The sequence below is a fragment of the Oryctolagus cuniculus genome, chromosome 12 (genome assembly GCF_964237555.1).
Source record: "Oryctolagus cuniculus chromosome 12, mOryCun1.1, whole genome shotgun sequence".
Taxonomy (NCBI): domain Eukaryota; kingdom Metazoa; phylum Chordata; class Mammalia; order Lagomorpha; family Leporidae; genus Oryctolagus; species Oryctolagus cuniculus.
In genome coordinates, this window is record NC_091443.1 from 99,046,100 (window position 1) to 99,072,927 (window position 26,828).

Here is a 26,828-nt window from a genome sequence, read left to right on the forward strand (position 1 = left end):
CAGATCACCTCTGGCCCCTGCAGAAGTGTGAAGGGCCTGGTGGGTTTCGTCCAGCTTTGTGGGCTTGCTCCTGCTGCATTCCAGCAGCCTCTGCTCTTCCCAACAAAGCAGAGCCTGAACTTCACTCCCCTGTGGAGTGAGCATATGTGTGTGTGTGTGTGTGTGTGTAAGCATATATGTATGTCCTAGCTGTGTGGGTTCTGCTCCAGCATGAGCATACAAGTCCTTTCACTGTCACCAGTGGCATGAGTCTGGCATCAGAGTTGCTGTGGGAAACCATGAGGGAAATGGCACAAAGCCAATAGAATAAGGAAGCCGGTATAAAGCCAGAAATATAAATATTAATATAAATAAAATGAGGACTGTAAATGGTGAGTTGAAGCAGTATAGATTAAAAAAAAAAAAAAGATGGGATATCTGGTTACAGTTATTCTTGAATCAAGCATAAAACCAAGAGTGTAACTTGGTAAATGTATACATATATCCAAAAGAAAATGTAACACACAAAATAAAAATTAAAAAACAGAATGGTGGGCTAGTATGGGAAAACAGGTTCCTAGCAACAGAACCAGTTTTATTCAGTGTTTGGCAGCCAAAACCAGCCAGTGAACAGTTGTCTAGCATTTATCTTTTTTTAAAGAAGTACCTCAGGCAAATCCATTTTTAATAACTGAGTTCCCTTTGTACTAAAAAGGCTTAAATTTACTATTCCCTCATCAATATATCATAAGTGGAGGTGTTCTCTACCTTTTTGAGATTAAAATATCAGATGGAAACTTTTTTCTGTATTAAGGTACGTGATGGCAAAAGTTGTTGATGAAAGAGAAATAAGAAGGCAATTGAAAAACTGGGAATCCATAAAGGAAATGGAATAAAGCTGAAAGGATAAGGAGCCAGCACAAAGCCAAAACCATAGGTAAAATGAGGACTCTCAATGGTGAGTTGAAGCAGTGAAGAATTTTTTTTAAAAAGAAACCTGATATCTGATAACATTATACATAAATAACCATATAACAAAGATTGTCACTTGGAAAATTTATACATACATCCAAAGCAAAATGTAACACACAAAATAAAAAACACAACTAAAATAGTGGACTAGTATGGGAAAAGAGGTTTCTAGCAACAGAACCAGTTTCATCCAGTTTGTGGTAGCCAAAACCTGGTGATGAACTGTCCTCTCGTATTTGTTTTTCTAAAAGAAGTACCTGAGGCAAACTCATTTTCAATAACCCTCTGTACTAAAAAAAGGCTTACATTTACTATGGCCATGTACATATTTCATAAGTGGAGCTGTTCTCTGCCTTTTTGAGGTTAAAAGGTCAGGCGTGGGGAACTTTTTCTATATTAAGGTACACTATGGCAAATGTGTTGTGCTGATGAAAGAGAAATAGAAGTAAATTGAAAAAATGGGAATCCATAAGGGAAATGGCACAAGGCTGAAAAGATAAGGAAGCCAGCATGAAGCCAAAAATACAAGTAAAATGAGGACTCTCAATGGTGAGTTGAAGCAGTCCAGAAATTTTTAAAAAAGGACCAGATACCAATTACATGAATTCCTAAATAAAGCATAAAGCCAAAAATGGAACTTGATAAATTTATAAAACTATCCACAATAAAATATAACCTCCAGACACACAAAATCCAGAATGGTGGATTTTATGGGAAAATTGGTTCCTAATAGCAGAGGTGGTTTTATCCAGTTTATGCCAGGCAAAACCAGCCAATGAATAGTCCTCTAGGAATCCTGGTTTGTTTGTTTGTTTTTGACAGGCAGAGCGGACAGTGAGAGAGAGATAGAGAGAAAGGTCTTCCTTTGCCATTGGTTCACCCCCCCAATGGCCGCTGCGGCCGGCGCACCGCGCTGATCCGAAGCCAGGAGCCAGGTGCTTCTCCTGGTCTCCCATGCAGGTGCAGGGGTCTAAGCACTTGGGCCATCCTCCACTGCCTTCCTGGGCCACAGCAGAGAGCTGGACTGGAAGAGGAGCAACCGGGACTAGAACCCGGTGCCCATATAGGATGCTGGTGCTGAAGCAGAGGATTAACCAAGTGAGCCACAGCGCCGGCCCCTGGACAGCTTTTTTTCTGTATTAAGTTTTACTATGGCAGATACGTTGTTGTTCATGAAAAAAAAAAAAAAAACTAAATAAGTAAATTTTAAAAAACCAGAATCCATGAGCAGAATTTAGTATGTGAACATCAGTACCTAACAACAGAATAGGTTTTGTAAATTTTGTGCCATTCAAAACCAGCCAATAAACAGTCCTGTAGCATTCCTGGTTTTTAAAAGAAGTACCTGAGGCAAACCCGTTGTCAATAACTGTGAATTCCCTCTACTTAAAAATCTTCAAATTTACTTTTTCCACATATATTTATCAGAGGTATTATCTGTATTGAGGTGTGCTTATTCCTTCTGAACTGAAAAGGCTTAGTTTACTTTTCCCAAAAATATATATGAGAAGGGGTGCTGTTCTCTTTCTGGGGAATAAGTGTCATTTGTAGTCAGCATTTTTCTAGATTAAGGTATACAATGACAAATGCATTATATTGATGAAAGAAAACTAAATATGGAAATCTGAAACAACAGAATTTAATTAGGAGAAGCCATACCGTTGAAAGAATAAGGCAGCCAGTGTGAAGCCAAAAATGTAAATAAAATGAGGACTCTGAAATGTGAGTTGAAGCAGTCCAGAAATTTTAAATAAAGAGCTGATATCCAGTCACATGAATTGTTAAATTAAGCATAAACCAAGAATGTAACTGGGTAAATTTATAAGAATATCCAAAACAAAATTGAACACAGAAAACAGAAAAAGCAGTGTGGACTAGTATGGGAAAATGGTTCACAGCAACAGAAGTGGATCTATGCAGTTTCTGCCAGCCAAAAACAGCCAATGAACAGTCCTCTAGGGAGCAAGTGTGAAACCAAAAATATAAATAAAATGAGGACTCTAAATGGTTACTGAAAGCAGTCCAGAATTTTTTTAAAGGAAGTACCAGAGGGAAACCCATTTTTAATACTGAAAATTTCTTCTGAATTAAAATGATTTAAATCTACTTTTTCCATATCTATTTACACACACACACACATCAGACGTGGAATTATTCTATGCCATATTGAGAATAAAATCACAGATGTGGGTGGCTCTTTTCTATATTAAGGTATACTGCAGCAACTGTGTTGTTGAGTAAGAGAGAATTAAAGAATTAAATTTAAAAAACTGGAATCCACGGGGGAAATGGCATATAGCTAAAAACATAGGGGAGCCACTGGACGCCAAAAATATAAATAAAGTGAGGACTCTAAATTAAATGGTGACTAGAAGCAGTTAAGAATTTTTTATAAAAGACTGTATATTCAAATACATTAATTCCTCCATCAAGCAAAAAACAAAAAATATACCTTGATAAATTTATAAAAACATACAAAATAAAATGTAACACACACACAAAATTGGAGACTTGTATTGAAACTTGGTTCCTAGCAACAGAACTGGTTTTATCCAGTTTGTGTGGGCAAAAACCAGCTGATACAAAGTCCTCTAGCATTTCTGTTTTTTCTTAAAATAAGTGCTTAAGGCAACCACATTTTCAATAACTGTGAATTCTTTCTGAACTCAAAAGGCTTAAATTTATTTTTCCCATGTATATATATTATATATATATATATATTATATATATATATATGAGAGAAGTCGACGTGTTATCTGTCTCTTTGGGGAATAAATGTCAGATGTTGTCAGCATTTTTCTACTTCAAGATGTACAATAGTAAAAGTGCTTTGTTGATTAACGAAAGCTAAATGCATAAATTTAAAACACTGGAAGCCATGAGGTAAATGTCATATACCAAAAAAAAAATGGAGCCAGCATGGAGACCAAATACAAATAAAATGAAGACTCTAAATAGTGACTAGAAGCAGTGAAGTAATTTAAAACAAAACAAAAACACCAGATATTCAATTACATGAATTCTTCTACCAAGCATAAACCAAAAATGTAAGTCGGTAAATTTATAAATATATCAAAAATAGGCTGGTGCCGCGGCTCAATAGGTTAATCCTCCGCCTGCAGCACTGGGGTGCCAGATTCTGTCCCAGTTGCTCCTCTTCCAGTCCAGCTCTCTGTTGTGGCCCAGGAAGGCAGTGGAGGATGGCCCAAGTGCTTGGGCCCTGCACCCATGTGGGAGACCAGGAGAAGCACCTGGCTCCTGGCTTTGGATCAGCGCGGTGCACCGGCCGCAGCGTGCCGGCCGCAGCAGCCATTGAGGGGTGAACCAACGGAAAGGAAAACCTTTCTCTCTGTCTCTGTCTACTCTGCCTGTCCAAAAATATATATATATATATCAAAAATAAAATGTAACACACAAAATAAATTAAAACCCCAAATGTGGAATACTATGGGAAAAGCAGTTTCTGTCAAGAGAACTGGTTTTATCCAGCTTTGTGCCACAAAATCCAGGTAATGACCAGTTCTCTTGCATTCCTGTTTTTTTAAAAGGCAGTATCTAAAGCAAATTCATTTACAGTAACTGTGAATTCCTTCTAAACTAGGAAGGCTTAAGTTTTGTTTTCCCAAATATATATATATATATATATATATATATGTGTGTGTGTGTGTGTGTGTGTATATATATATATATCACAATATATCATAATATGTAGTATATCATACCAGTACATTGAATCATAAGCATGATATAATTATTCCAATGGATGCAAAAAACCATTCAATGAAATTCAACACCCATTCCTGTTTCATAAAAAAAGAAACATAGTTCAATATAATAAAGGTTATATATGACAACTCTCAGTCACTGTCCTATTGAACGAGGGAAAATCAAATGCATTTCCTCTAAGATCTGGAACCACACTAGGATATATATTTATTGTTGCTGCTCTTATTCAATACAGTATTGGAATTTTTAGCCAGAGCCATTAGGAAAGAGAAAGAAAGAGTACAAATAGAAAGGAGAAGCTCAAACTATTCCTTCTCAGATGATATGCTTCTGTATGATGAGAAACCTAAAGACTCCTCAAAAACACATTAGAACTGACAAATTCTGTAAAGTCACAGGATATAATCAACACACAAAACAAGTTACATTTTTAGACACCAATAATTAACTCCCTGTGGAAAGAATGATAAAAACAATCCCATTCAGGAGAACTACCAAAAAATGCCTGGGAGCAAATTAAACCTGGTAAGTGAACGACCTCTGCAATGCACATTACAAAAAAACAAAGAAAGAAATTGAAAAAGACACAGAAAATGCAAAGACTGCTCATATTCATGGATTGTAAAAAGTAATTTAAAACTTTCCATATTACCCAAAGTAATTTACAGGGTCAGTGCTTCCTCATGAAAATATTTATGACATTTTTCACAATTGTGTTAAAAACAATACTAAAATTCACGTCTAAGCACAATAGATTCAGCAAAGGCAGAACAAACTTGAACAAAAAGAACAAAGCTGGAGGAATCACAATACAAGATTTCAAGGTATACTCCAGGACTATTGTAAACAACACAGCATAGTGCTAGCATAAAAACAGACACAAAGATGAATAGCATAGGATAGAACAGGAGATTCCAGAAACTAATCCATGTATCTACTAATAATTGAACTTTGACAAAAGTGCTCAAAGCACGTATACTCTTTCTTCAATAAATGGTGCTGGGGAAACTGAATCCCCTTACACAGAAGATTAAGATTGACCCCTACTTTTTATCCTATACAGAAATCCACTTAAATGGATTATGTATCTAAATGTAAGACCTGAAGCTATTCAACTACTACAACAAATAACAGGGGACATAGGTCAAACCAGTAAGAAAGACTATTGGCTATATAAACATGTATATATTTATTATATATATTATAGTTATTGGCTATATAAATAAATGAATGAATAACAAATGCTGGTGAGGATGCAGAGGAAAGAGAAGAAATGCAAGTTAGTGTAGCCAATAGGAAAAAGAGTTGAGTTCCTCCAAAAAAAATCTTTTTTACTATAGAAGGAATTCACTGTTATTGAAAATTGGTTTGCTTCAGGTAGCTCTTTTAAGCGAACATTAATGCTACAGGACTTTTTACTGGCAAGTTTTTGCTGGCACATACTTGATAAAAAAAATTCTGTTGCTAGGAACTGATTTTCCCAAACTAGTTCACAATTCTAGTTTTTTTTCCTTGTATGTTCCATTTTATTTTGTATATATTTATAAATTTACCAAATTACCTTTTTGGTTTTATGCTTGATAGAGGAATTCATGTAATTGAATATTCAGATTTTTTGTTAACTTTATAGTCACCATTTTGACTCCTAATTTTTTGTATATTTTTGGCTTCTCGCTGACTCTGTTATTTTTTGGACTGTGTACCAATACACTCGTGGATTCCTATTTTTTAAATGTATGTATTTAGTTTTCATTCACCAACAACTACATTTTTGCCATAGTACAACTTAATATAGAAAAAAAGTGACTCCATCTGGCATTTATTCCCAAAAAAGAAAGAAAATACCTCAATTTCTGTTCTGTACATTTGGGAAAAGTAAAATTTAAGCCTTTTTTAGTATTGAATGAATTCACAGTTATTGAAAATTTATTTTTCTCTGGAAGCTCTTTCAAATACACACCAATGCTAGAGGACTGGTCATTGGCTGGTTTTGCTGGCACAAACTGGATAAAACCAGTGTTGTTGTTAGGAACTGAATAGTCCAAACTAGTGCACAATTCAGTTCAGTTTTGTGTTTGTGTGTGTTATTTTATCTTGGATATTTTTATAAATTAGCCAAGCTACTTTTTTGGTTTTATGCTTGATGTAGGAATTCATATAATTGAATATTCTGTGTTTTTTTTTTTAATTTGTAGGCCAATTCTAGTTAGCATTTTGAGTCCTAATTTTATTTATAATAAGTTATACCTGGGGCCGCCCTCTCACCCGTCACGCACCACACGTTCATGGGGAACCTGGTGCTAAACCATTCGTAGACGACCTGCTTCCGGGTCGGGGTTTCATACGTAGCAGAGCAGCTCCCTTGCTGCGATCTATTGAAAGTCAGCCCTCGACACAAGGGTTTGTAAACAAAAAAAAGGAAAAAAATAGTAAGTTATAGCTGGAACACAGTTTTTTTGTGTTTCTTTTTTTATGAGATTAAGGCAAGGTGTTAGGAGATGGAACACCAATGTGGTTGCTTGAAGCTTGGGGATTGTGTTGGGCCTATGAAAGGAGACTTGAGCAGTCAATGATAATGCTTGTTAGATTCTAACTCTGTTCATTGTCCTGAAGACATTAACTTGGTTGTTCAAAAACAACTCTTAGATTGTGAATAAGTTAACTATAAAACAGTAAATATGCTTACTGGCACTCTAATTTGATCACCAGACCTGAGAAAGTATTATAAAACCTGATTTTCATGAGGGGCTCATGCATCTAGTGAAGAACAGCAAAAACTGAAAATCACAAGACAGGGAGAAAGAAAAGATGGAAAAGCAAAATAAAAATTAAAAACTCATCCACTAAATTGTGCTCAAAAAATTTGTCTCAAAATATGTAAATGTCATTGGAACATTTATAAATGAATGCAAGATGAAATATACAAGAAAATCTTCCAGATAATGTAATATAAGGATAATTGGGATTTTCCAATAGATTAATGAAGATGTCATATTTACTAAAATGCTCCACAATAAAGAAAAATAAAATTAGAAATAAAATGAACAGATCAATTACAGATCTTTGAAATAAGAAGCATAGCCACAAAACTTCAAAACTCAATAAAGAAGGTAATTTTCAGTTCTCAGATTAAAGAAAATTGTATCTTAGAAGAGCTCATGAGAAGCCTGCACTGTGGTCTAGAGGAAAAGCCACAGCCTGTAGTTCTGGCATCCCACGTGGATGCTTGTTTGCATTCCAGCTGCTCCACTTCTCATGCAGCTCCCTGCTGATGCTCCTGGGAAAGCAGCAGAAGTCCCTGGGCCCCTGAACTCACGTGAGAGACCAAAAAGAAGCTCTAGGCTGCTGGCTTCAGCCTGGCCCAGCCCTCCTGTTGTGGCCATTTGAGGAGTGAACCAGTAGATGGAATATGCTCGTTTCCTCCCTCCCTCCCTCCCTCCTTCCCTCTCTCTCTCTCTGCAGCTCTCCAGTTCCCTCTCTCTGTGTAACTCTACCTTTCCAATACATAAATAAAAGTTTAAAAAGGCTAGTATCCTGTTCAGTGAGGATGGTTTGGGGTTAAAAAAAAAATGAAAAGATGGGCTCATGAAGGAGTCCACCAGGTTTTAATACTCACAGATAGTACTTTGAAAGGAACATTTTAGAGACTTGAATAATATAATGAGAGCTGTATTTAGCTATAATTAAGGTTACTGAGTGAAAGAATGGGTAAAATGGGGGAAAAAGAATAAACAAAAATATTTCAGCATTGTTGATAAGCTAAGCCTTAAATAGCAGAAAACATGCATTCTATTTAGTGAGTACAATAAATAAAAGTCAGTGTATGCATAGAGAAGTCAAAGAAATTTTCACAATTAAAGATGATTATTTAAATGAAAAAATATGCTTTGAGGAGCAGCATAGGATAAATAAAAAATTATTCCACAGTCAATGGAAATTCTCAACATCCTTATCTTTGCTTGTTGTCCTTCTTCCATGCTCACCATTTCACTGTGGAATTCCTATTAGATCAAACCCATATCAATCCACCTATCTTCCATATCTTTGAACTACTAATTCAGAATGTTTTTTCTTTTTCTCTGTTTACCGTGTTTTTGATTTTTTATAATATTCTGTGTATTTATGCTACAACTGACACTAGTTGAAATTTTATTATGTTTAATAATTTTATCTTTTCAAACATTTACAAGTTGATATTACATAGATGTTCATATATATATATAAAATAAATCTCTCTTTGTCTCTCTCTCTCTCTCTCACAAACACACACACACACACACACACACACACACAGGTTAAAAAGGAATAATGGAAAACATGTTGCAGGGAAAGAGAAACTGATAGTAGCAAACTTGATGACATTCCATAGCATGTATAAGCATAAAGAAGACACTCTATAATGATAATGAAAGTAATTCAAAACTTATTCTCTATAAAAACATAAAATTCTCAAATATATATTAACCTCTTTTATCTGAATAAAAGTATCTATAAAACCTATAGAAACTCTATGCATAAAGTCTGAAATGTTGGCCGGCGCCGCGGCTCACTAGGCTAATCTTCCACCTAGCGGCGCCGGCACACCAGGTTCTAGTCCCGGTTGGGGCGCCGGATTCTCTCCGGGTTGCCCCTCTTCCAGGCCAGCTCTCTGCTGTGGCCAGGGAGTGCAGTGGAGGATGGCCCAGGTGCTTGGGCCCTGCACCCCATGGGAAGCCAGGAAAAGCACCTGGCTCCTGGCTCCTGCCATCAGATCAGCACGGTGTGCCGGCCACAGCGCGCCGGCTGTGGCTGCCGTTGGAGGGTGAACCAACGGCAAAGGAAGACCTTTCTCTCTGTCTCTCTCTCTCACTGTCCACTCTGCCTGTCAAAAAAAAATAAAATAAAAAATAAAGTCTGAAATGTTCAGTGCTTTCCCCCCTTAGTTGTAAAATAAGTCTAACGTGGTCCCCCAGCACAGCGTCTATTTAATGGTCACTCAAAAACTACCCAGTAGTAGGTAAAAAAGAAGTAACGATATATGCATTAAATAATGAAAGTGTCATTATTCACATTGCAATTTAGAAACTTGTAAAATTCATACTAATGTAACTGATTAACTGAAATCAGTTGAATTAACAAAATCTTTGACTTATGGTTAATATACAAAATTAAGAATATGCATGCAATTGCGTCTGTAGATTGGAAATTTTATAAAGGTTATAAATCTTTCCAAATTGATCTATACTTTCAGTGGAATTCAAATTATAATTTCAGCAGAATATTTGATGGGTAGAAATTAATAATCTTGTTACCAAAAGGTAACAAATGACAATGATAGTCAAAGGAACCCAGGATCAGATAAAGGTTTCCCTAGGATGAGGACAACTGTTCCTGGAGAGTAAGGCCAGAACATGGAATCAAGGAACCATCCCTGCATACCAGGGATAAATCCCACTTGGTCTGGGTGGATGATCTTTCTGATGTGTTGCTGCATTCTATTGGCGAGAATTTTATTGAGGATTTTTGCATCTATGTTCATCAGGGATATTGGTCTGTAATTCTCTTTCAGTGCTGCATCTTTTTCTGGCTTAGGAATTAAGGTGATCCTGGCTTCAGAGAAAGAATTTGGGAGGATTCCCTCTTTTTCAGTTGTGATGAATAGTTTGAGAAGAATTGGAGTTAGTTCTTCTTTAAATGTCTGGTAGAATTCAGCAGTGAATCCATCTGGTCCTGGGCTTTTCTTTGTTGGGAGGGCCGTTATTACTGTTTCAATTTCTGTCTCAGTTATGGGTCTGTTTAGGTTTTCTATGTCTTCCTGGTTCAATTTAGGTAGGTTGCACTAGTCCAGGAATCTATCCATTTCTGATAGATTTCCCTGTTTGCTGGCATGCAAGTCCTTATAGTAATTTCTGATGATTCTTTTTATTTCTGTGGTGTCTGTTGCTACGTTTCCTTTTTCATCTCTGATTTTATTGATTTGGCTCTTTTCTCTTCTTTTTTTAGTTAGTTGGGCCAATGGGGTGTCAATTTTGTTTATTTTTTCAAAAGACCAGGGTCCAGAGGGCAGAGGCAGATAGAATCTGGGCTCCAGCAGGGAGCTAGCTGCTCTCAGCAGAAAGGGCCCTGTAGTTCATACCCATTCCATTTGCAAAGTCTTCCCTCCAAATCCTCAGAGGTTTGGCTGCAGGAATCACCTCTCCTCCCTTGGATGCTTGATTCCTTTAATAAAGTGATGTTGCATTTTGCATATAACCCACAGCCCTCCCACTTATCTTAAATCAGCCCTAGATTACTTAGCATACCTAATACAGTACAAAAGGTATGTAAATAGTGTTACACTGTATTGTTTAGAGAAGGATGACCAAAAAAATGGTCTGTACATATCCAACATAGATACAGTCATTTTTATTCTAAAGCCAGAGAAACTGAAACAGAGCCCAAACCAGAGACAGAGAGGCCCCAACCTCTGATTCACTCTCCTGTGCCCACCGTAGCCCGGGCTGGGCCAGAACCAGAGCCAAGAATTCAATCTAAGTCTCTCACATGGATGGCACAGGTATAACTACCATTATAACATTATAACTGCCATTAGCTACCACCTCCCAGAGTATGCATTGGCTAGAGGCCAAAATTGGGAGCCAGAGCTTGGAATTGAAACCAGGCATTTCAACATGGCACACAGGCCTCTTGACTGATGGACCAAAGACCCATCCCTTTCTGAGTATTTTTGGCTCACGGTTGCCTGAATCTGCAGGGGCAGAACACACAGATGTTCAGGGCTGTGTTCACCTTCTAATCTTTCCAGGTGGGACTGTACATGATGCATCCAAACCACATTCACAATGACCAAATAATTAAAATCCTCAATGATTAAAAACTGTAGGTCAATTAGTTTCAAAACAACTAGTGAGTTCTCAGTTTAGACTGTGAGGTTATGCTTGTTTAGGACACAGGACAGAATCACAGATTCTTAAAAATGAAAATAGCCCTGGAAATCATATCAGAGTCATTACACAATACAACTCCAAGGTACAGATTCACATCAAATTTTATATACGTAATACCTGTGGTATATGCAGTATTGCCTAGATCATGTAGTCATCCCATGAATCGTATACAACAGAACCATCTGTAGACATGCACAGAGGTCCCACTTTACACAGCCTTTGTGAATCTAAATATCTGAAACTGAGACCCAAGAATCTATATTAATGTAATTTCCCTAGGATACCTAAAGGCACAGCCAGGTTTAGACCAGTTTTTGTCAACTGATAAAGCTAGAATAGTAATAATGAAAAGAATGGTAAAATAATTATAGCCATTATTGGTGTTTATCACCCAATACTGTTATTAGTTAACATGCATTGTCTTAATTTAATTTTGAGAGATATTATTCATAGTGTTATCCACTTATCACAGACATAGAAAGAGAGGGAGTTGGAATAACCCTCTAAAGTTACCCACCTAGAGCTGGCCAGGGCAGATCTGCTCAAGCTCCAGCATGCCACAACATAGCTGTGAAGAACACACCAAGTTATACAGAAGCAAAATGTTCACTTCTGCTACAGAGCCAATAATCATATCACTGATTTTCTTTATTTTATTTTATTTTATTTTTTTAATTTATTTGACAGGTAGAGTTATAAACAGTGAGAGAGACAGAAAGGTCTTCCTTCCATTGGTTCACTCCACAAATGGCCGCTACAGCTGGCACTGTGCCGATCCAAAGCCAGGAGCCTGGTGCTTCCTCCTGGTCTCCCGTGTGGGTGCAGGGGCCCAAGCACTTGGGCCATCCTCCACTGCCCTCCTGGGCCACAGCAGAGAGCTGGACTAGAAGAGGAGCAACCAGGACTAGAACCCGGTGCCCATATGGGTGCCAGCGTCACAGGCAGAAGATTAACCAAGTGAGCCATGGCGCCAGCCCCAGATCACTGGTTTTTTGTTTGTTTGTTTGTTTGTTTGTTTTTATGTGTAAAGCATCTGGCATCAGTCTTTGGGAAAACATTTTTCATTCATTTCACTGAAATAAGTGTGCCAGGAGCAAGAGACAAGTGGGAGAGCCATATATATTTTCCTCCAAGAAGTGCCCTTGGAGGTGGTCACCTGAAGTGTGGATGTGCCTGACTATAGCCTCTCAGCCAGGGCTCTCTCAGACTAGCACACTTCATCTCCACCAGACCCAAAAAGTGGATTCCTTTATGTCCAATGTAGCCTAGAAAGCTCCTCCATGGTTGACTCTCGTTTTTATCTGCTCTGGAGGAGCAGGGACTGGATCCAGCTCCACAAGGGAGACTGAATACTGCCATTGACTTGTGGGTACATTTATGCAGTCTTCATTATATCTTGCCTTTGTGCTAAGGATGCTAAGGTTCTCCTTTATATTTGTTTAACATAGAGAACACAGAACGTGGGCAATGGCTCACAGATAGAAACATGATTATGCCCTGGTCCTGTCCCCTCCCTTCCATAGACTGAACATTATTGTTCCTTCCTGGGACACCCCCTTCTGCTGCCCCACCCTCTATCCCTGCCTAACTCTTGCTATTTCGCCTTTCATTTCAGTGTCATTGTCTCTCAGAATTTTTTCTGACTGATTGTTTGAACCCCACTTTCTGAAATACTGTGATTCCTATTTATAGTAGCTCATCATTGATATAACACTTGCTCTCAACCAGATACTGCTTCCATTGCTTTACATATGGTAACTGATTTATGTAGAGTGTTGTTGGCTGAGAAATAATAGGCTCAGAGAGAGTAAGAGATTGAGATCGCACAGCTAGTAAAAGGCAAAGGCTAGTTTAGAATCCAGAATTCTTGTTCCAGAATCTGTGAAAGATGCAGTGTATTTGGGACAACATTTTCTGATGTGTGTTTGGGGATGCAAAAATAAAACCAAAATTCTATAGTTAACTGTATATTAGACCTACATACTGAGGGCAACTGGTCTGTACTTCCATGGGGACATCCCCTTCCTTCCTCGATATCACACTCTACCTGTGTTTCTAGGACTTTCTCTCACTACAAGTTTGAATTTGCTTCAGAACCACATGTCTAGTAGCAAATGTATGGGCACTTTAGGTTGGACAGTGTACTTAATCTCAAGGATTATCAGGGAGCACTAGAGCTTTCTTGGTAGTTAAAAGTCTAAGATTCATTTTCTTTCATGATTAAATCTGTGTTAGTTAAGGATCTTTTCTGGAATGGTAGCCCAGTGTGACAGAAAGATATTTAAGAAAATCTGTAACAGTGATGGGGACTGATAATTAATGATGCTTTTCAGGAAAATCTCCGATCAGGTGATTATTTTTCTTTAAGCTTGACTCAGACACTCCAAAGTTAGAATCCTCATAGTCAGGCCAGGTCTGAAGTTTTGCCCTGGACAGGTTACATCCACCCTTTCTAAGCCCAGGTATATCAGACCTCACACTGTCCATGTTACAAGATGCTGTGCCTTCCTGGATACTGGATTTCCCAAAACCCTATCCATCTATAAGCCTTCTTACCAGCCTCACAGTGCCTCTTTACAGTGGACTGTCTCAGGAACTCACACATAATTCTGTGCCTGCAGGGAACTTCCCAACACAGATGTCCAGGAGCAAAGCTATTTAAAATCACCTGCTTGAGAACAGGAACTGAACCTTTGTACAGCAATGGAGAGCACTGCAATCAAGTAGGGGCTCTAAGGGAAAGAAACATGTTGTGAAAGTGTCCAAGGGGTAAGGATTGTCGGGGTATCTTTGACAGCCAGGTCCTGATTCAATCATTGAGGGTATGTCAAGGTAGATGTGGAGCAGCTGATTGGGAAAAATGCCTTGTGAACTCTTTGCCACAGCCCCTGTCTGACATTGTCCTTTCAGACTCCATCCCAGGATACCTGCTGTTCTCTCCAAGAGGCCCTCGCCATGGGTTTCAAAGGAGGTGAGAATTATCTTCCAGGACTCAGCAGGAGAATCCAGTGCCTAAGACATCATCCCAAGGGAATGCTAGAGAAGATGGTGAGAGTTCCCAGGTCCCAAGAGCTGCTCATGAGCCAGACCCTGCAATTTCTTCAAGACAGAGGGGCTGTCCCTCGGAGCCATCTGTACAGTTCTCTTCACCTCTTTTCCTCATCCAGGGCTACTGCTATTCCCCTGTGTGATGAAGCCAGCACAGCGCTGGGGACGTCATCCAGGAAAGCCAGGGCTACAAAAGGAGGACGCACAGAGCATGGGAGCCATGTGAGTACTAACTGCTCCAAGTGATGGAGTCAGCATGGTGCACACAAGTAGATGCCTTGGGTCAGGCCCTGGTGAACTGTGCCATAATTCTGGGTATTGTGACAAGAGAGCTCTTAATTAGGCAAGCCATGTCACTCACATAACAAGGCGGTGTGCCTCTTGCTGACACTGTGATGCTACTGCGTAGTGAATCCTCATGCTTGAACAACACCCCTGAGTAGCAGATCTTCTCACTTGATTGTCTTTGCTTTGGTTACAGAAAGACTAAGATCTCAAAATCCAGCATACTTTAACAAGTGGGCAGGACTTTCTGTTATAATGTGGAGGTATACTTGTTTTTTCCACATCCTCACTAGCATTTACTGTTTTTTGATTTATATATGAGAGCCATTCTAAGAGGGCTGAGGTGAAACCTCATTGTGGCTTTGATTTGTACTTTCCTGATGGCTGGTGGTGATCCTAAACATTTTTTCATGTGTCTGCTGGCCATCGAAATTTCTTCTCTTCTTTCTTTAAAGAAAGATTTTTATTTTATTTATTTGAGAGACAGAGTTACAAAGAGAGGGAGGGAGGGAGGGAGAGAGAGAGAGAGAGACTTCTTCCATCTGCTGGTTCACTCCCCAAATGGCTGCAATGGCCAGAGTTGAGCTGAACCAAAGTTGAAGCACCCTGCATACCAGGCATAAATCCTGCTTTCTCTGAATGAATGATCTTTCTGATATGTTGCTGGGTTTGATTAGGTAGTATTTGTTGAGGATTTTGCATCTATGTAAATCAGGTTATTGGTCTAAAGTTCTCTTTCTCTGTTGTGTTTTTCTGGTTTAGGAATTAGGGTGATGCTGCCTTCATAGAAGGAGTTTAGGAGGATTCTCTCCCTTTCAGTTGTTTTGTATAGCTTGAGAAGAATTGGGATTAGTTCTTTAAATGTCTGGTCGAATTTAGCAGTGAAGCCATCTGGTGCTGGGCTTTTCATTGTTGATTGTCGCTCCCCCTCTTCGTGGAGGAACGACACTAAACCCTGCCTAGGCTTCATATCCGAGTCACGGCACCATTATGTCGCTCCCCCTCTTCGTGGAGGAACGACACAGGACCCTGCGCTGTTCTTTCGTCTGCTCGGCCCTCCCCGGGTTTGCTGCTGGTTCTTCCCGGGTTGGCTACTATCCCTTCCACCTCCGTGGAAGGGCAGTTCCCCCTGGCCACATTCCCCACTTCCGCAGGGGAGCGGCACACCGCCGGCCGGGTCTCTTGGGGGCTGCACGGGTGTTCCTTCAGCTAGATGTTCCCCATAGATGTTCCTGGTGCATGCCGTCTCTCTCCTCCTTTATAGTCCTCCTCCGCCAATCCCAACTCGGCTGCCCACACGCCGAGTACGCTGCTCTCCAATCAGGAGCAAGTCCTACAGTTTATTAGTTGAACTGGAGGCAGCTGTGCGGAAGCTGTTTACTTCTCTCCCAGCGCCATATTGTGGGAGAGCAGATGCATAGAATAAGTCTTAATTCGAGTAACTTAGTCTAGTCCGGATTGCTCCCCACAGTTGATAGTCTTTATTACTGATTGAATTCCCATCTTGGTTATTGATCTGTTTAGATTTTTGTGTCTTGCTGCCTCACTTTTAGTAGATTGTATGTGTCCAGGTTTATATCCATTTCTTCGCTCGTTGTAGCAATTCCTGGTGATTCTTTTTATTTCTGTGCTATTTTTGTTACATTTCCTTTTTCATCTCTGATTCTAATGATTTGGGTTTTCTCCTTGGTTTACTTTTTTTGTTGTTTATTCAGGCTAATGGTGTTTCAATTTTGTTTATTTTTTCCAACAAAAGAATTTTCATTTCACTGATCATTTGTGATTTTTTTGTTTCAGTTTTGTTTGTTTCTTATCTAATTTTAATTATTTCATTCCTGCTACCAACATTAAATTTGATTTGTCATTTTTCTGGGTCCTTGAGATACATTGATTGCTTAGTTATTTTCCAATTTATTAATACAGGCACTAATTGTTACATAATTCCCTCTTAACTCTTCTTTTCTGTATCCCATAAATTTTGATATGTTGCATTGTCTTCTTCATATTTTTCCAAAATTTTTTGAATTCTCTTTTAATTTCTTCTATGACCCACTGATCATTCAGGAGGATGTTGTTCAGTCATGTATTTGCATGTGTTCTAGAGTTTCTTGAGTTCTTAATTTTCAGATTCAGTTCCATTGTGGTCCAAGGAGATGCATGCTATGATTTCATTTATTTTGAATATGCTGAGACTTGCTTCATGGCCTAGTATATGGCCTATCCTAGAAAAAGTCCCATGCACTAATGAAAAGAATGTGTATTCACTGTGGCAAAAAAAAATGACCTAAGTGAAAGACCTCTGTGAGTGAGATCCCAGTGGAAAGAACAGGTCATTCAAGAAGGAGGTACCTTTCTCTGAAGGGAGGAGAGAACTTCCACTTTGACTATGACCTTGTCTAAAATATGATCAGAGTCGGTGAACTCAAAAGGCCTCCATATCCTTGGCAACTCATGACAAGAGCCTAGGGTGATTACTGACGCCATAAACAAGAGTGTCAATTTGTAAAGTCAACAACAGGAGTCACTGTGCACTTACTCCTCATGTAGGATCTCTGCCCTTAATGTGCTGTACATTGTGTTTTAATGTTGTAACTAGTACTCAAACAGTATTTTACACTTCGTGTTTTCTGTGTGGGTGCAAACTGTTGAAAGCTTTTCTTTTTTTTTTTTTTTTTGACAGGCAGAGTGGATAGTGAGAGAGAGAGACAGAGAGAAAGGTCTTCCTTTTGCCGTTGGTTCACCCTCCAATGGCCGCCGTGGCCAGCGCGCTGCGGCCGGCGCACCACGCTGATCCGATGGCAGGAGCCAGGAGCCATGTGCTTTTCCTGGTCTCCCATGGGGTGCAGGGCCCAAGCACCTGGGCCATCCTCCACTGCACTCCCTGGCCACAGCAGAGAGCTGGCCTGGAAGAGGGGCAACCGGGACAGAATCCGGCGCCCCGACCGGGACTAGAACCCGGTGTGCCGGTGCCGCTAGGCAGAGGATTAGCCTAGTGAGCTGCGGCACCGGCCTTGAAAGCTTTTCTTAATATATGCTAAATTGATCTTCTGTATATAAAGATAATTGAAAATGAATCTTGATGTGAATGGAAGGCGAGAGGGAGCAGGAGAGGGAAGGGTTGCAGGTGGGAGGGAAGTTATGGGGGGAAAAGCCATTGTAGTCCATAAACTATACTTTGGAAATTTATATTCATTAAATAAAAGTTTTAAAAAAAGTGTGTATTCTGCTACTGTGGGATGAAAGGTTCTATAGATATTAATTAGGTCCATTTGGCCCATCTATTGTTTCTTTGTTGAATTTCTGTCTAGTTGATCTGTCCATTGATAAAGGTGGGATGTTGAAGACCCCCATTACTAGTGTATTGGAGTCTCTGTCTCCCTTTAGATCTATTGATATTTATTTGAAGCAGCCTGGCACCCTGGAATTGGGTGCATGTACTTTTATGATAGTTGCATATTCCTGTTGAATTGATCTCTTAATCATTACGTAGTGTCCTGCTTTGTCTCTTTTAACAGTTTTTATGTTAATGTCTATGTTGTCTGATATTAGGATGGCTGCACATGGTTGTTTCTGTCTTCTGTTACCGTGCAATATCTTTTTTCATCCTTACTTTCAGTCTGGGTCTATCTTTGTTGGTGAGGGATGTTTCTTGAAGGCATTAAATAAATGAGTCTTATCTTTAATCCATTTAGCCAGCCTTTATCTTTTAATTAGAGAGTTTAGGCCATTTACATTCAAGGTTACTATCGATAAGTCATGACTTGGCCCTGCCGTTTTTCTGTAAAGATTCCTTCTGTTTGCTTTGGGTTTCCTTTGTACTTTTACTGTGAGATTTTCTGCCTTCACCTTCTTTCATAGTGATGACTATGTTTCTGTGTTTCTGTGCGTAGGACATCCTTAAACATCTTTAGTAAGGCTGGACAAGTGGTGACAAATTCTTTCTTTTATTATGGAAGGTGTTTGCTTAATTTTCATTCATAAGTGAGTGCTTTGCAGGGTACAGTCTTCTGGGTTGAAAGCTTTTCTCTTAATATTGGGCTGTGTCTCTCCATTCTCTCCTAGCCTGTTGAGTTTTGTTCGAGAAATCAGCAACGAGTCTAATTGATAAGCCTCTGAAAGTAATCTGGCTTTTCTCTTGTGTACATTTTGGAACCTTTTCTCTATGTTTTAGTGCTGAAAGTTTGACTACAGTGTGTTGTGATGAAGAGCCTTTCTGGTCATGTCTATAAGGAGTTTTATGTGCCTCATGTACTTAGACAACCCTTTCTTTCTCCAAATTGAAGAAGTTTTCTGTAATTATTTCACTGAATAGGCCTTCTCATCGGCTCTATCTTTCCACACCTTCAGGAACTCTCAGACCCATTTGTTGGGTCATTTGATAGTATACATAAATTTCCAACATTTATAATTTTTATAATTTCCTCTCCTTTTTTTGTTCTGACAAAAAACTTTATAAAGATTTCTCTTCCAGCTTCGATGGTCTTTCTTTTGACTCACCAAATATGTTGTTAAGGCTTTCCAATATATTTCTGTTTGACAGGTTGAATTCTTCATTTCTAATATTTCATTTTGATTTCTCTTGAAAATTTCCATTTCAGGGGATAATTTCTCATTCACATCATGTAAGGATTTCTTTAATTTGTGGATTTCCTTCTGAGTAATCCTACAATTAATCTTTTGAATTACACTTCAGGTACTTCCTCAGTCTCTTAATCTTCACATTCTGATTTTGATGTGTTGTTGCATTCCTTGGGGAGGGCAAGTGAAGTTGTCTTTTTTCTTGATTCTTGAATTTCTGTGTTTAGTTTTAGGCATTTGTGAAAATATTGAATTCACAGGGCAAGATGGCAGTATAGCAGCAGGAGGTACCGAGTTGTGCAGCGAAAATGGATGATTAATGAGTAGAAGGGATACAAACAGCTGGCAGAATCCTGAAAAATTTATGTCCCGAAGTCCTCCAGAGGCTGCTCAGGTCCACTCCAGCAGAAGCAGAGAGAGGACTGAAGGATAGAGAATGAGCAGCACAGGAATGCAGTGAGGAGACAGGTGCCTCTTCCTCAGCAAACCAGGTGAGAGGTTGCAATCCCACAAAGATGCAGTGAGTGGGGACATTTGGTGAACAGTGCTTGGGGCTCTAAGCAGGAAGAAGGAGAAATTCTGAGGAATGGGTGGAGAGATAGAATATACCACAATCCATTGGTGTCTATCCCCCCAACCAGAGATACAGTTAGCGGGATGAAACCATATTGGTTGTTTACATTTTTGTGTGTAGGCAGCATGCTGCCGTGTTCGCCCAGGTACGCATACTCATCGATTGCAGAGGCCACCTCACAACATGCACCACACGGGGACAAGGATCACAACAATTCAGAGTGATTTCCCACCCACCATGCAAGTTGTACAACAGCAAATAATGCTAAATGATAACCCTAGCTCGTTTTACAAACAAGTGAGCAGGGAGCCCAGCACCAGCAGGTGGGGCTTAGTGCACCAAAGCACTGGTACCCAGCTCCATCAGGAATCAGAAATAAACAAAGCTCAGGGAGGTGGTACTGCATGCACATAGCAGCTCATAGCAGAGGGAGATCAATTTAAAAATAAAACCAATCTGAAACCAAACAGAAATGCCAAAGAACAAAGAAACAATTCTGAATAAGAATAACGAAGAATTTGACCAGATAAAAAATGCAGTGGAATCTCTTAGTAATAGAACAGACGAAATAGAAGAGTGAATATCAGAACTTGAAGACAAACTTCCAAAAATAACAGTCAGAACAAACATAAGAAGAAAAATTTAGAAAATGAAGAGTTGGTTGGAGATTTACAAGATTCCATCAGGTGATCCAACGTACAGATCACATAGAAGTTCCAGAAAGTGTGGAAAGAGAGAAATAATTAGAAGGCCTACTTAATGAAATTTTATCAGAAAACTTCCACAATAGGCAGATTGAAAGAGACATCCAAACACAAGAGATACACAGAACTGCCAATAGACAGGACCAGAAAAGGAGTTCACCACGACACATTGTGGCAATACTCAGCTCAGTGAAACACAAAGAACAGATCTTAAAATGTGCTTGAAAGATATGACAAATTACATTCAGAGGTAATCCAATTAGACTCACCCCAGACTTCTCATCTCAAACCTTACAGGCAAGGAGACAATCACAAGATAAATTCCTAGTCCTAGAGAAAAAAAAAAAAACTGTCAACCCAGAATACTGTACCCTACAAAGTTTTCATTTATGAATGAAGGAGAAATAAGGATTTTCCACAACAAACAGAAATTGAAAGAATCTGTGTCTTCATGCCCATCCCTATAACACTGGCTCAAGGATGTGCTATACACAGAAACACAGAAACAGGAACTTCGCTACAAAAGAAGATGAATGTAGAAAATGACCCAGCAAAAGTACAAACAAAATCCAAAACACATAAACAGGTCTATTTAAGGAAACTAGGCAGAGAATATATAATATTTAACAATAATCACACTGAATGTAAATGGTCTCAACTCGCCAGTTAAGAGACACAGACTGGATGAATGGATTAAAAAAAAAGAAAACCTATTTATCTGCTGCCTAAAAGAAACACACATTACTAATAAAGACATATACAGACTGAAAGTGAAAGGAGGGAAAAAGATACTGCAAGCTAACAGAAACCAAAAAAGAGCTGGTGTGGCCATCCTAATATCAGACACAGTAGACTTTAACACAAAAACTATTAAAAGAGACAAAGAAGGATCAATTCAACAGGAAGATGTGACTATTCTAAATGTATATTCACCTAATTACAGGGTGCCTGGCTATTTGAAAGGATTATTAAGAGATTTAAAGGGAGATATAGACTTAAATACAATAGTAACAGGGGAACTGAATACCCGTCTTTCAGCAATGCACAGATCAGACAGAAAATCACCAAGGAAACAACAGAGTTAATTGACACTACAGACCAAATAGACCTAGCAGATATCCATGGAGCCTTCTATCGTACAGCAAAAGAGTACACATTCTTCTTCCCAGTGCATGGAACTTTCTCTAGGATTGACCATATATGCTAGGCCATAAAAGGAGTCTCAGCAATTTCAAAAAATTGAAATCATACCATGCATCTATCCAGACCACGATGTAATGCAGCAGGAATTCAGCAACTCAAGAATCTCTGCATCATATGCAAACACATGGAGAATGAACAGTGTGTTCCTGAATGAACAGTAGGTCACAGAAGAAATCAAAAGAGATATCATAAAATTTCTGGAAACAAATGAAAATGACAATACAACTTACCACAGTGTGTGGGATACAGCAAAAGCAGTGTTAGGGTGAAACTTTAAGGCAATTGGTGCTTATATCAAGAAACTGGAAAGGCACTAAATAAATGAACCATCTGTGCACCTCAAGGATCTAGAAAAGCAGCAGCAAACCAAACCCAAAACCAGGGAAAGAAAAGAAATAATTAAAATTGGAGAAGAAATCAACAAAATTGAAACAAAAAATACAAATGATCAGCAAAATGAAGACCTTGTTTAAAATTGACACACTGTTGGTTCAACTAACCAAAAAAGAGAGGGAGGGAGGGAGGGAGGGAGATAAGATTCAGATCAATAAAATTAGAGATGAAAAAGTAAATGTAACAGCAGACACTACAGAAATAAAAAGAATCATTGGAAACCATCACAAGGAGCTGTATGCCAACAAAACAAACTGGGAAACCTAGAAAATGAATAGGTTCCTGAACACATACAGCTTACCTAAATTGAGCCATGAAGACAAAGAAAACCTAACAGACACAGAACCAAGGTATAAATTGAATCAGTAATAAAGGCCCTCCCAACAAAGAGGGTCTGGTACCACACAGCTTCACTGCTGAATTCTACCAGACATTTGAAGAAATAACCCCAGTTCTTCCCAAATGACTCAAAACAATTGAAAGGGAGGGAATCCTCCAAAATTCTTTGTATAAAATCCTCAGTATAAGCATGGACCCCATTGCATTTACCCACCCTCGATGATCATGGAGCTCTGAGCAGCATGTGGAGCAGCTCACATTGATTGCCCAGAGACCCAGGTACACTTTGTGCAGTCACAAGTTCCCACAGTCTCAGCTCACTAGGCTCCCACAGTCAACAGGGTATAGAGGATCCGCTCTGCTCTGCTAGCCTGTCCTGTCCACAGAGAGGCAGAGATGTTCCCAGAGCCAGCTGTCTGTGTTCTGCCTTGGCAGTTGGAGCCACAGAGCGTATGGTATGTTGAGAGGCTAGGGGTGCTTCACATTCCTACATGGGTGTCCAATCCTCCAAGCTGACTCAAAGTCAGTGGGGAACATGGATTTTCCCTCTGCTGGTATCTCTGGATCACAGGCATGCACAACAGCCACCTGCTGAATAGTGTCTCCTCCCCGACTGGTTTCCAGGTGTGTGCCCCCAAGCTGCTGCCCCTGGTACTGCCCCTGGTACTGCTGAGGAGATGGCATCTCCGATGGCATCTCCTCTCAGCCCGATGCTGGGTGCCTGCCCAAGAGCTTCCAGAGCTGCCACCTTTGGTGCCTGCCCTCTCTCAGCCAGTTGCTGGGTGCTGTTGTGTTCAGATGAGGTGAGAGAAATGTGCTGCCATTTTTTTTACTGTGTCAGCAGTCACACTCTCCCTCTTAGGCTCCAGGCCAGACTCATGCCATGCTCTCCCTCTGTCTGTATCACTGTTGGCTTGGGTTGCTACAATCTGATCTCACCTCAGTCTCCAAAGTTGGAGCCTTCTCCAGCTATCAGCTCCTGGGGTCATGAGTTGGGTCTGTGTTCATGCTACACAACCAAATCTTCCACACAGATCCATGCCATTCCTCTTCCTTCCATAGTTTTCCACTGCAGTTTTCTCTAATTCTCCCATGACAATGTATATCCTGCTTTTTTATTATTTACTCTTAGCTTAGAGAAGTATGCCTTTCCCTATTTCAGCAACTTGGCACCTCCCCACATGAAAGTTTTAAGTTAGATCATGTTATTCTTCTACAGACTTCCCTTTGCTTCCTATCTCCTTCAGAGTAAGAGCAACCACACTCTCAGTGGCATCAGGGTCTGCATTATATGGCCTCCTTCGATCTACTTTCCTACCATTTTTCTTTTCATTTCTCAACTCCAGCCACCCTGGGCCTCTGTCACTTCCTCAGTCTTTTCAGGCACTCTCATACTTCTAGATATTCGCACTGCTTTTTCCAGAATCCTAAAGCCCACCTTTTCACTTCTGTCAGAGCTCTGTTCACCTTCCAGGGAGTCCTTCCTCAGCCTACTTGTATGACACAGCAGTCTTTAACCTCTGCACCCCTTTCCTGTTCCTGTTTGATTCTCTCTCCTCAGCAGCTATCACCAACCTCTGGGCTATGTATTCTTTCTTTCTTTGCTCTTTTCTCCCATTCCTCCCACTCCTACAATATGGGCCTCATGAGAGTGGAGCTGTGTTTTAACCACGGCTGTGTATCCCAAGTGCCTGGAACCATGCTTCACTCATCTCAGCATTCAATAACTATTGGTTGAATGAATGAGTTTTACACACATGACCTCTGTGACAGTACTAGAAGATAAAGATGCATTTATTCCATTCCACAAAGAAGGAAATGGAAGCTCAGAGGTTAGGTTGTATGCATTTTGTGATGGAACCTTTACTTGACTGCCCAGATTTGAATGTTGCTAGAGTCATTTCTATCAGAGAGACATAAATGTCAGGTTCTCCAAAGACGTGCCACGTGATCACCTACCAGCTGTCACACATGCTGAATAAGCAGGAATCTGTGGTGGTTATATGAGTCATCAGCTCTGAGAGCAGAGCAGGGGTCCTGAGTGGTTGCGTTGGATGCTCTGGGAAAGGCTGCCATAATGAAGGTCCAGCTGCTGCTCAGTTCTCCCCTCAGTACCTCTGAGGCAACACCTGTGGTCACACAGACCCTCCCAGGTGAGGGGACTGGGATGTTTTTCTAGAGCTGGATGCCATAAAAGGATCATTGTGTGTAACTCCCAGCAGTGAAGGGCTGAGACTGAACCAGTGTCATCTCAGTGGCATTTAGAAAAGTAGCTTGGGGGGGAAGAAAGCTAAAAATCAGCCATAGGCACCCTTTGCAGATTCCTGGGTACCCTGAGACCCAGAGGGGTCCTGAAGGTAGTGAGTGCTGCTTCTCCATGAGGTTGTGGTTCTTGAGGAAGGTTTCAGTGAATCTGCTGACAATTCATTTGTAAGTGCACATTACTCAAATTCCTTTTGGAATTAAGGGCATGGAGTAGATTCTCCTGCTCTGATCCAGGCATTGAGCTGTCACGTCATAAGATCTGCATTTTGGGGTTGTCATTTTCCTGTCTTGTCCTGCAAACAGGTGTGATCATCCAGGAGGAAAATAGATGAACTCAGAGATTAAATAGAGATCAAGAATTGAATTCAGTTGATAGTTGATTGAGTGGGGGTTCACTCCGAAATCCTTTTAATTCATGAACTTTATGCAAAATCTCTGTGCTCAGAAATGGAAGAACAACTTGTGGCAGCCTCAGCACTGAGATGTTGTGGTCAGCTCTGGCTACTGTAATAAAACATCATAGACTGGATGGCAGAAAGAATAGAGATTATTTCTGTCACAGTTCTGGAGGCCAGGAGTCTGAGGTCAGGGCACCAATATAGGTGGATAGTATAGTGAGGGCTCATTTCAGGGTCACAGAAGACTACCATCTTTCTGCGTCTTCACCTGGGGTGGGGGGAGAGTGAGAAACAAGAGCAAACTTTCAGGTGTACTAATCCCATTATGAAGAACCTACCTTCATAAATTCATCGAAATCATATCTCTTTCCAAAATTACCATCTCCAAATGCTAAGATAATGGGATTAAAGCTTCAGTGTGAATGCTGAGAGACACAATACCTTCCACAGAAGGACTGAGGTTAATTCAGATGGGCTCTGTGGGAGCAGACTTAGCCTATGGGGGTGTCCCATAAGGTGATCAGAGGGCAAGAGGAAGTTCCTGTGAGCTTAGAGCATAGTGTGCGGATTACTAGCAATGGTTTATGCTCACGTAGACAGAACAGTTATGAGTTAGGCAGTGTTCAGAGTACTTTACTTTATCATAGATATATTTTTAAAGATTTATTTATTTATTCTAAAGGCAGAGTTACAGAGAGGCAGAGGCAGGCAGAGAGAGAAGTCTTCCATCTGCTAGTTCACTCCCCAGATGGCCACAATGGCTGGAGCTGCACTGATCCAGAGCCGGGAGCTTCCTACGGGTTTTCCACGGAGGTGCAAGGGCCCAAGGACCTGGGCCATCTTGCACTGCTTTTCCAGACCACAGCAGAGAGCCGGATCAGAAATGGAACAGACAGGACTCGAACTGGTGCCCATGTGGGATGCTGGAGGTTCAGGTGGTGGCCTTATCTGCTGTTGCACAGTGCCAGCCCTATCGTAGGTATCCTTCAGTTTGTTCTGTTCTTCCCTTCAGAGCCCATTAAGAGACAGGCTTCTGTGAGGATACTGATGCCGTTTCATTGAGGTGTCCCAATGTGTTGTTTTAGTAAAGAGCAATCTCAGAGTTGCAGGTAATTCAGTTGTTGCCCTGATCATATAACATCTTTGCATGTATTTGGGGACAGTTCAAAGAAAGACACATTATAAGAATATGGGGAAAGCCACTATAATCCAAAAGTTGTACTTTGGAAAGTTATATTCATTAAATAAAAGTTAAAAAAAAAGAATATGGGATAAACATGGGTATTTCAACAAAGTTAATGGAAAATAGAATTCAGATATAAGCAGTATACAGGAGGGCATTTGGCCTATATGTTAGGAGGCCAGTAGAGAAGCCTGCACCCCATATTGGAGTACTTGGTTTTTATACGCATCTCTAACTCCTGACTGCTGACTCCTC

At 40.1% G+C, this 26,828-nt stretch overlaps 1 protein-coding gene and 1 long non-coding RNA gene across 10 annotated transcripts in view; both read left to right on the forward strand.

Moving 5' to 3' along the window:
• Positions 1-14,355, forward strand: part of LOC103346136 (uncharacterized) — a 331,605-nt gene extending 317,250 nt beyond the window's left edge. The window contains exons 14-15 of one of the 3 annotated variants that reach the window (XR_011381021.1): positions 794-916; positions 14,225-14,355. This is a non-coding gene — a long non-coding RNA (uncharacterized lncRNA). Of the gene's footprint in view, positions 1-793; positions 938-14,224 lie in introns of those variants that run through there. The other 2 variants (XR_011381020.1, XR_011381022.1) reach the window with 2 other exon arrangements.
• Positions 14,356-14,360: 5 nt separating this feature from the next.
• The window catches only part of LOC103346732 (uncharacterized), a 94,900-nt gene continuing 82,432 nt past the window's right edge, over positions 14,361-26,828 (forward strand). Inside the window, exons 1-5 of one of the 7 annotated variants that reach the window (XM_070054507.1) lie at positions 14,361-14,372; positions 14,514-14,651; positions 14,771-14,873; positions 19,742-20,005; positions 23,352-23,530. The gene's annotated coding sequence lies outside the window, so the exon portion shown is untranslated. Of the gene's footprint in view, positions 14,373-14,509; positions 14,652-14,770; positions 14,874-19,741; positions 20,006-23,351; positions 23,531-23,562; positions 26,366-26,828 lie in introns of those variants that run through there. The other 6 variants (XM_070054505.1, XM_070054506.1, XM_070054504.1 and 3 more) reach the window with 6 other exon arrangements.